General features: G+C 29.5%; 1 pseudogene; it reads left to right on the top strand.

The window, feature by feature from the left end:
• The first annotated feature begins 989 nt into the window (after nucleotides 1–989).
• On the top strand, nucleotides 990–3821 carry LOC114757121 (uncharacterized; annotated as a pseudogene).
• Nucleotides 3822–11585: the final 7764 nt, after the last annotated feature.

Below are 11585 nucleotides of genomic sequence, written 5' to 3'. Positions count from 1 at the left end.
TTGTGAGAGATTCTTATTTTTGCATGCAAAATTGGCAGAGATTCTCTTGTATAGGGAATGAATAGGAAAAAATGAAATCATTCTTAGTTTTGAATTGAAAACCATGGTTTGGGGTCTAAAAGCATGGGTTTTCATAAAGTGAAATTTTTTTTTTTTTGAAGGTATAAAACCATGGCTTGAGATATAAAAAATAGAACCAATATAAGAGATAAGTAAATTGAGATCTATATTTAAAATCAAATTAAATATCTAGTTAGCTCTTATATTAAGGATGGGAGGTAATATTAATTAATTATATTTTTTATACACATTTATTATTTCAAACAAAAATATAAATTAAAAAATATTTTTCTATAATTATCATAATTAACTTATGTTTTTTAGTAATTTATACATAAAAAATTATTATGATAACAACCTCTCAAATACTTTCATTTTATAAAAATCACTTTTTTTACAAAATCTATTTTTCTAAAATCTATTCTTTCAAAAGTTATTCTTTAAAATCATGGGTTGGTTTCACTCAAACACCCATTCAATCATACTCAACCAGTGCGTATTTCACATTTGTTGGTGCTAACAATGTTTTTTTTTCTATACACACTGGCTGAGGATCAAAACAAAAACAAGATACTGTTTGTTTAGATTGGCTTATTTAAATATTTGTAAACATATTTTATGTAAATTGAAATAAAATATTTTAAGACTCTTACTTGACATTCATAATTTATAATTGAAAAGTTGGTTACAAACCTCTTTGCCCTTGATCAGCATTTGTTGGTCGCAGGCTCCACATTTGTTGTCCACGCAGGCCTCTTGTGTACTCTTTTGGGCCTCGTCATTAGGATCCATCACAAAATCAAACTCAAAACCAATCTTATGCCAAAAATTGAAAACTGCTCGGCCAGGGCAAATCTCTGGCCCCAATCCAAAATCATATTTTCTTTGTCTACTGGCGAGGTTGAATGCTTCGTCTTTGGGAGAAGGGGTAGTTTCGTAGCAGCACTAGCTGGCAAAGAATGGCGACGGGTGGTAGCAACCCAGAGGACTTGGCTGTGGGGTGCTTGTTATCGATCAAAACCACTCTAGGCGACGAATTCGAAGCACAAGTTATCACATTTGATCGCTCTTCTAACATCCTCGTACTTCAGGAAGGTTCCAAACCTGGACATCATCGAAATATTCGATTATTGAAGGCTAATTATATCAAAGATTTCAAATTTTTAGGTCAAGCAGAAGACCCACTTGATCCAAAGAACTGCTTCCTTGACCTTAATGCTCTCCAAGCGAGGGAAGAAGTAGCAATAAGGTACTTCTTGCTTTTTGGATCATGAAATCATTTCACGTTCAGTTTTTTCAGTTTTGTTCTTTCTCAATGTTGTGTCTGCGTTATTCATTAGAATTATTTGTGATCCCAAATTATTTTGATCTTAGACAAGCAGAGGCTGAGGCTGAGAGGATTGGTGTAGGCGTTACCAGCGAGGCACAAAGTATTTTTGATGCTTTATCTAAAACGTAAGTGCTGTGTCTTTAATTTAGCTTGCAAGGAAGTTGTAACCGCATTTCCCTAATTACTAAATGAATACTTGTTAACGTAAAGTTTTGATAATAAATTTTACTGGCAGAGGGTATATGGTAATTTACGGATTTTATAACTAAGCCAGCTTATGAGTATCACTGTGACTTGTAAACGATAAAGTGATTTTCTTTTTAAATCTTCCTTTGTATTTTTATATAGCCATAGATGCTGTATTCTGCTTAACTGAACTACTTTTCTTTCTTTGCATTATGTTTCCTTGGTTTTACCCTTGTGTCCTTAGAATTCTGTTGTTTCTTGGATACGTTTGATCTCCACCAATATTTTCGTTTCTTCATGGTTTGTTCTTTCATGGGTTGCACTTGCATAGTCAGGTTGTTAGTCTCTGTGTCTTACATAAAATATATCATGTTCTTTAGCAACCTGTCAAAAATTCACTGATATGTTTTATGTAAAGAATGTTACTCTGGCATTTGAACACACCATAAGTGTAGATAAATGTGATCTGCACCTTGGAAGCCCTCTTTCATTCTTGGGGAAAGTGGTTCTTTTGTTGGCAGGTTTGAGGGGAGATGGTGGTTCACGGATGAAGGATAGGTCTGTAAATAAAGAAACAGACTACGCAAACTCTGCTATGTGTATGCTTATTCTTGAAGATTAGTCTGCTGGTGTAAAATTTAGATGACGGATATGTATACATTAAAATTAATTCATGATTTTTTTTTTCTGAACTTCATTTGTTATTAATAAATAAGTGATGTTAATTTTAATACTTGTCATGTAGCAAAATTCCTACACCTGACCTTGAATGTTGAGTTATGTCAAATGCTGTCACGGCATATTCTTGATGTGATTTTAGTCTCTCCTTGTTTTTCAGTTGTACCAGTATTTCTGTGAGATGATGATATTGCATTTAGATATCCTGCACTCATATGAATACAAAAAATAAGATCACAAAAAACTACATGGTTTAGAGTTCTAGGTTATTTTGAAATTAAACTTTGCAGGGACTTCTACGTTTGTTGTACTTGTTAGCATTAGATGGTTAGATGCTGTAACCGTATGTCATACATTTGGCCATGACCATGGATCTTATTGTTAAATTGGTGGAGGTAGTCTGAAATTTTAAATTGAAACTCAGTTTGCTTTTTGACCTTTAGGACTTTCGTGACTTGGATGCATGAACATGAGATCTAGTATTGGTTACTTTGAATTTTAGTTCCTGATTTTTGCTAAATGGATTGCATTTGCATGAATAAATATCTGCTACTCTGTATAGTTTTCTCTTATAAATCTGTTAAAGTTTTCTTGGTCTTGTTTTCGTTCTCTGGGAAATTATGATGAATGATTCATATTCAATTGTTTTTAACGGCTATCATAAAATATGATCAGGCTGCCAGTTCGCTGGGACAAGACTGTCATAGTCGTGATGAATGAGGTGCGCGTTGGCAGTCCTTATCTCCAGAATCTGTAAGTGGAGGCACTCCAGCTGCGAGAGAGCGGGTGAAAAAAGTGGTAAGATGTTCAAATGATGCCCCCAGCATCTGTTATTGACTCAGTTTTACATGCTGTCACTGTAATGAAATGTTTGCGTTAATAGCACTAGATTATTCATAAAGATTGTTAACACTGTGCATCATGCTGAACTTGTTGGCTCCTCACTGCTCCTTATGCTGTATAGTTTCTCAGGAAAATATTCAGCAGAAGCAAAGTAAGAGGTTGGAAAAAGAATTTTATGTTTTCTTTGATGTTAGTTGCATTAGAGTTTCATATCACATCTAAGGTGCCTATGTTATTTGAAGTGTACATGTATTTGATACAGGTATTCAACTTGAATCAGACACAGACACAGCCTCAAGTTCTGATAGTTAAACACAATTCTTTAAATTTGAATTGGTTTTTTGAAATAAAGACGTGTTCATGCTGCTGTTTATTGTCTGTCTCTTTTAACAATAAAGCTATTTGGACATCAATGGTGTAACAGTTGTTCACGATATTCTTTCATTGTCTGCAAACAATTTTATGAGAAACTTCTATCTGTCATATTGTTGATGGTTGATAATTTCGTGTTCCCTCAATGCAGCTTGAGTTGGAGAGGAAAAGATTGCAACTCCGTGGTAGCAGTGGTCAGTGAAAGCGAGGTCCCACATTTGCTTGCCATTGCATTCTGAAGTAAGATCCAAGGAGCAAACATGGTGGATACGTTGCTATTAGCAAAAGCATAATGTATCAGGAGGATTTTGCAGTGCATGTTGAAGAGTCCAAATGAAGCCCTCTTGAGCTCTCAAGTTGTGTGTTGCTTATGGATTATGGATTTCAGTTGAGGTAGTCTCTCTTGTTTCTTCATAACAATGAATGCTAAAACTGGAATCTACTGTCTCTTGGAACCCCAAGTAGATTGTGGGTTTACTTGCAGGTTTATCGTCTGAAGAATAATTGACATGAGCCCCAAAATGAGTTGCGATCTTTCAATATAAAACAGAGCAAATAGTTAGGATATCTTTAGCCAACCATTCTTTTTTGGGACCTTGTCAAGTTACTGTTTATTAACTCTTTCATGATTTACTTTCTATATTTAGTTTTGACTTATTTAGTGTAGTGTGGGATAGAAGAATGGTGGAACTTGATTGGGGCTGTAATTTTTTAATTTAAGTTAGGTTTCAGACTCTCGCCGTAGATCTCATGATCCAAAAAATGCTATCAAGGCACCGATAAAGTTTTCACATTGACATAAAGATTAAAATACATACTCTATGCTCATATGAGGTATGAGTTACATCCAAATCAAATTGGGACAACCTCAAGAATCTTGTTGGACTTCTGTTTGTCGTCAACTAAAACAAGGTGGAGGCAGGATTTATAGAACACTCCATATTATTACAAGGTATGGATTATATCCTAATCAATTGGGCCAACTTAAGAATCTTGGATAGTTTGGTTGTTTTTTTTTTTTTGGCCAAAAGATTGTTTGGTTGTTGTGGATCAAAATAAAGTGGCATAGGATTGGCATTATAACAGTACCTACAGGTTGAAAGTTTGAATCTTGTAGATGGAAAAAAATTTATTTTGAGAGGGTTATCTTTAATTAATCCCAGCAATTCTTAAATCTAACCTAACAGTAGTACATATTAGATATTTTTATCAACCAGGTTAATCTTAGGGATTCTTAGTCTTTTTAGCTACCGTCAATCAAAACAAGGTGGGTAGGACAATGATAATCTATTTGGGGTTTATCTCAAAGGGTTATCAATTTTTAGGATCATGATTTATTTAATTATGAGGGCACTTCAATTCCAAGAAGAAAACAACGGTAGGCCCAACAAAATATGTAGCATTTGGAGGTTTTGAATGTCCCCAGAAACAAAACCAACCTCCTCCACCTTTTGTTTGGTTCTAACCAACAAACACCCAATCTAGGACTTGGGGTCCTTCAATTAAGAGATGTCAACTATTAGATTGTGATTTAATAATGTTACCAAAAAGTTAAAAATATGTTTTTTTCTTTTAAAAAGAAATAAACAGTGGTTTTTATTTCACTATCATAATATCATAATCTTATATTCTAATGGTTGATATTCCTCAATTGAGGGGATCTAAACCCGCAATACAGGACTTAATATGTGGAGAAAAGGAATGAATTTTTAAAGACAATTTATGTGGAAGGTGCATCTGGGTTTCTTTGGGGTCCAACATCAGGGATGTTTACATTCAGGGAGAAGACAACGAAAGAAAAATGACAAATTTTGCCTCTCATTTTGACACTATTTAACCTAAAGTCCAATTGGTTCTTTGAATCGAAGTAATTATAGTAAATAAACCTTTCACATTTAGTTGAGAATTTTGTTTTGATGCTAAACGTAAGATTTTAATCTCTTTTATTTCTTATATCTATTATTTTGTCTTTCAAACTATTCTTATAATTAAATATACATATGATATATGTAATCAATAAAGACAATTTTTAATGTGAATAATTAAAAGAAGAGATATTTTAGAAAAATCAACCCACATTTTTAACAAATAGTAAGTTTATTCAATTTATTAATTTGCATGAATTAACTATTTAGTTTCTATATTTAAAGATTAAAAAGAATATATTAGATCGAGTATTGCGGGACCTAAATACACACTTTTTGATCAAATTAAAAAAACTCTCTTAAAAACACATTTTATTAAAATAAGTTGAAGGGGATGAGGGCATTCAATGATTCAATCCAACAACAACGTGGTCATCACAAACTCGTTGCGCCACTACCCACTAGATGCGGCCACATTTTGGGAGAAAATCTAATTTCAAAGTTCTTTTTTTTTTTGGATAAAAAAAGTCAATTATACTATATGTAAAAAAGAAAAGTAAAAATAAATAATAAAAAATAACAGCACACATCAGACACCAATTTATTAGAAAATTTACAAGACAAAATTGTAACCTCAGACGCAACTTCTATAAGTCTATGACCATCCTAGCTAACAGTCAAATTAAAGTTTCCAATAACTTCAGAGATAAAAAGATACAACATCCAACTATAAAAACATCTAATCTCAAAGTTCTTAATCCATAATTAAGGAGTAAACTTGTAGATAAACGTGGTTCTATTTATCTTTTTTTATTGGAAAAAGTTCTATTTATCATATTAAAGAAAATTAAGTTTTTAAGAATTCATTTTTTATACAACTATCTGATATTATATCCCCGGCCTTAAATGTAGGAATCAGATAACTACGTTATAAATAGGGTTAATTAATCTGCAAGTCCTTATATTTTCAATGAATTTTGAATTAGGTCCCTATAGTTTTTTTTTCTTTATCAGGTCCTTAACTTTTACCTTTTTTAATTAGGTCCTTATTTATTTTTCTTTTATTAAGTCCTTATAATTTCACTAATTTTTTAATCAAGTCCATGTAGTTTTAATTTTTATTTATTAATTAAATATAAGCTTAATTAAATAGAGTAATACTGAAATATAAAATATTAATAATTAAAATTAAATTATAATTATGTAATAAAAAGTGATAGAATTAATTAATTCAGGAAATTTTTTTAGAACAATTAATTTTTTTGCTAAAAAAATTAAAATCATTATAATAATTCAATATCTTAGAATATTATTGTTTATAAAATAATATTAAATAATATATACTATTTTATGTTTATATAATAGTACTATTATAATTTATAAAATAAAGAATAAAAATTCAGGGACTTAATTAAAAATAAGGTGAACTTATAAGGACTTGATAAAAAGAAAATAAATACAAGGACCTATAGTTTTAACTGGTTTTAATCAGGTCCCTATCATTTTTTTTCTTTTATCAGATCCTTATACTTTCATATATTTTTAATCAAGTCCTTATATATTTTTTTCTTTTTATCAGGTCCTTATTGTTTACTTTGTTTTTATTAGGTCCTTCTAGTTTCTATTCTTTATTTTACAAATAATAACATTTTACAATAATAAATTATTGTAACAATCTTATGTTAATATTCTTTTAAATTTTTAGTTAAACAAATATATTATTTATTTTCAATTCAAATTTTTATAATTATAAAATTCAAATATAATAATAAATTTATCTAAAATTAAAATATGATTATAAATAATTTATATTTAAGCATAATTATTATTCTGATTTTTATTAATTACTTACTAATGATTATATTACTGTTTTGTCCAATTATATAATTATTAATTTAAAAATGAAATTAATTTTAAAGAATAAAGTTAATAAATAATTTTTCAAAAACTACAAAGCACCTAATTAAAAAATAAGTGAAACTATAAGGACCTGATAAAAAGAAAAAAAAAGAGAAGACCTAATTAAAAACACACAAAAGTAAAAGGATCTAATAAAAAGAAAAATTTTATAAGGATCTAATAAAAATCAAATAAAACTATAAGGAGTTGAAGATTAATTATCCCTTAAAACAAGTGAAAGTATAAGGACCTGATAAAAAGAAAAAAACTATAAGGATCTAATTCAAAATTAGTTGAAACTATAAGGAGCTGTGGATTAATTATCCCTTATAATATTAAGAAAGTAAATTAAATTAGTTATTTATAAAAAATTAAATTATTTTTCATAAAATGCCCATTTAATAATCTGTATTGAAATATGCTTATTGATGGAAGCCCTTCTTCTAATATTAATAGTTTGAGAGAAAAATATTTAAAAAAAAGACTAAATAGATTGGAGTTTTATATTTTTAAATAAACAAATTTCACAACTAAATGCTACATTTAGGAGCCAAAAGAGTATTATCTACTTAAACTCAAGTATTATTGAACTCAATTAACAATAATTCTTTCAATCTATTTTTTTTTTCTAGCTGCAAAATCTAAACCATCCAACTTATTTAAAAAGTTTATTGAATCCCCTTCATCAAAGGCAACACCTATTGAATAAATAAAGAATGTATCTTTAATACATTTCATTAGTAACCTATTTAATACTAATTTCGCATGCATCTAGATGAGAGAGAATTATAATCAAGTACCAAGGAAAGAAAATAATTACTAAAAAGTCCCAATAACAACCTAAACAGTTTATAATAACAGGTTTTATAGTAGAAAATGACAACTCTAGGACTTGTTTGTAATTTCTTTTCTTTTTTGGAACTCATTGTAATTCTCTCTTTAGATAATCCATCCATAACCTTTCTAACAGAAAACACACCACTTAATAATATGCTCTCTCTACTTTTAAAAGATTTGAGTATGAAATATTCTCAAGTGCTCAAGTTCAATCTCTCTTCTTTAAACAAAAGACATATTCCAATTCTTATCAAAAGGAATCATTACATAGACCAAACTTTCATTTGAACCACAACCAACTATTAATTATATATCTTTCATGCAATAATTTCCCTCGAGCTTATAACCTCTCTCTCTCTCTCTCTCTCTCTCTATATATATATATTATATATTTTATATATTAATAATTGAAAGTTTCATATATCTGTGCGCACAAATCTTTTGAAGATTCAACCTTGCAAGCTAGGTCTCCTAGAACAAATCTGCATTAGAAATGTAATGCATCGTTATCCAGTTAAAAACCCTAAGCAGTGTTCCATCACTCACAAAGCATCAATTCTATTCAGTAATATATACACCATTTGGCCACTATTTCTACTAGAAGGTGTTTAAGGCCGTTTTATAAAGCATTTGATAATTTTAAGGAGTGTTAAATATTTTTTTATGCATATGCCCACAGTCAATATGAGTAGCGAGAGTAGAAATTAATATGATTTTGAAATTCAGTATTGTTAATAAGGATATATTTAAAAGGGTTAATGTGCATTCATCACTCTGATTTTTTTTTATGTGCATCCAGTGGGATAATATTATTTTAATTGCATCTAGTACCCTAAAGATTATGATTCCAAATGTAACAAAAAATATATTGGAGTGCTATATGCACCAAAAAAATAAGATCATGGTGCTGGAACATCACAAGAAAGATGAAGGTGTTGAATGCACCTAAAAAATAATATTAAATTGCTAAATGCGCCTTCATCCTGCTCAAAATTGTTTAAATTTTATGACAAATTCAATATTTTAACTATTTTTATTGATAAATATGAATTAATTAGACAAATTTAATATTTTAAACCATTTTTATTAATATATATGAATTAATTAGAAATTTCTTATATTTAATATTGAAGGCAGTGTGCATATAGACATATATACAGACGAGGGTCTAGAATCTAGATGGGCAACAAACTTCCAACACCTTAGTTGCAGCTGAATGACAAAATTATAGGTATCTAAATAAGAAACAAAGAATCAAAGAGGGATTTTTAATTTTTTTTTAAACATTAAATTATTTGTGGGTTGTCGAGATTTGACTGTTTAGGATTAAACAAAATTAAACTCACGATTTGACCATGATCTCTGTACATAATGAAGCCTATGCAAAGTGTCCTCAGGGAACCTTGTTTAAGGGACATATAGTTATCTGCAGCTTTGTTTATAGAGAGCCCATGGAAATGAAATACCATTGCAGACAAATTCACAAATAAATTTACTAAAAAGATAAATAAATAACACAAACCAAGTCAAAGAAAATTAGTATTTTTTTTTTTTTTTCATTTTTTCCTCTTTTTTCCAGAAAATTTTTTTCGTTAGGATCTCAGTCATTATTTTATATACATATATATGTATATATTTTCAGTAGCTTCTATTTTAATATTCCTTAAAAAGTACATTTTTGGATGGATAGTTGTGTCGTGTAGTATTGTCAATATAGAAAGAATGTGGAGAAAGAAATTCTCAAGATCAAGTCCATCCCATGCAAAATCAAAGAAGACTCTTCCAGAATCCACTGTTTTTTTTAACAGTAAAGTCTGAATTAATTAATTAACTTAAATTAAAAGGATTCAATATTTAAACTTAAAAAGCCAAGCCAATCAAATTCGAAATATATGACAAATAATTTGATTTGAAACATGACCTAACATTACAATATTGAGACTGTATAGGGACCCCAGATAATAAACATGAGTGGTTGCCTATTGATGAGCATATAGGGTTGGAACTATAAATATATAAAATTTTGGGGTGTAATTTATTTATTGTGTCATATGAGACAAAGTTTATTAGAGCAAGAATGAGTCTACTTTCTGATATAAAATTTGAGGCAAAAAGTCTTCTCCTAACAGTTCACATGACTTTCAGAAACTGACATTATTGAGAGATTTATAAACATGTGACTCATGGAAGGAGAAAATTTCAAACCTTTTCATTGTTTATGTTAAATAAGATTCTCAGCAAGATTACCTCTTTGTCTTACGAGGTCATTGTTCATCGTATCGAGGAATAATGAGACAAAATGTGTATTTTCTGGGTTTTTCTCAATTTAATAAGATAACTAGAAGTTCACAGCCTGACTTAGCTTATGAGTAGTTAATCCTTCAAGTCTTATTATAAGGCCATTTCTTACAATCTTTAATGTAATACTTTTATGAAGTATATTTTTTTTAAAATGTTCTTTGTTGTGATATTCTCAAATTATTTAACAATCTCCTTTAATTAACAAATTTTATAGACGGTGGTCTTAAAATTTTAAAGTAACAAGCTTTGATTCACTGTGTTGAGTCGGATGTATGGAGAGCACATCGCCATTATATTTTATCATTAACTGAATTTTTGGATATATTATTGATTAAAAAGTCTTGTTCAATAATTTCATTGAGTTTTCATTTTGGTATTCCTCTGCCTCTCTTCAGTGTATTCCAAATTGCGTAATCCACCCTTTTTCCCTAATGCCTTCAATTCCCTTCTTTGTACCTATTTGAGTTATCTTAAATGATTTTCTACCTTTTCTCTTTAATGTTAGTTGAATTGTTTCTCATATATGTCCATTATGAATTTTATCTTTTCTTGTATGACTACATATCGATTTTAACAGTCTCATCTATGTTACCCAACCCCTATACTCTTATTATTCCTTTAAAGCCCAATAGTTACTACCATAGTATTGTTGGTCACATAACGATTTGGTATAATTTCCTTTTAAGCTTATTAGATGCATTTTGATCACAAATAATTCTTGTGGTCTTTCTCCATTTAAACCACCTAACTTGTAATGTATGTGTAACATCTTAATCAATTTTACCATAATTTTATATAATCGATTCCAAATATTTAAACTTTGTCGTTTATATGATTTGATCTTCCATTTTAACCGGTAAATCACTTCTAATCTTAAAATGTTAAAAGCATTAACAAATTTTAACCCAATCCCTTGATCAATGTGAAATTGTTAATAGTGAGGGATTATTACCCTTCTAGGCTTCTACATTAATTGTGTTGATAAAACAATATTTATGGCATTAACCAGAAAAGCCACGCAAGATTAAGATTATTAGAGACTCTATATAACATGTTACAGTACAGTTCCCACAAATTTTCACCAACTATGAAAGATCGATATGTTAAATAATATTTAGCATGGATATAAATATTTTAAAATACAGCATTTTGAATGTGAAATTAAACTCATAAGAGACTCAAGTAAAAAGTCTATAAGATGGCAAAGAAGAAAA

The sequence above is a fragment of the Neltuma alba genome, unplaced genomic scaffold (genome assembly GCF_004799145.2).
Source record: "Neltuma alba isolate B1F8T4 unplaced genomic scaffold, ASM479914v2 tig00010560_pilon, whole genome shotgun sequence".
Classification (NCBI taxonomy): Eukaryota; Viridiplantae; Streptophyta; class Magnoliopsida; order Fabales; family Fabaceae; genus Neltuma; species Neltuma alba.
The sequence above is the reverse complement of the archived record's forward strand: the minus strand, read 5'-3'. Positions and strand labels throughout refer to the sequence as shown.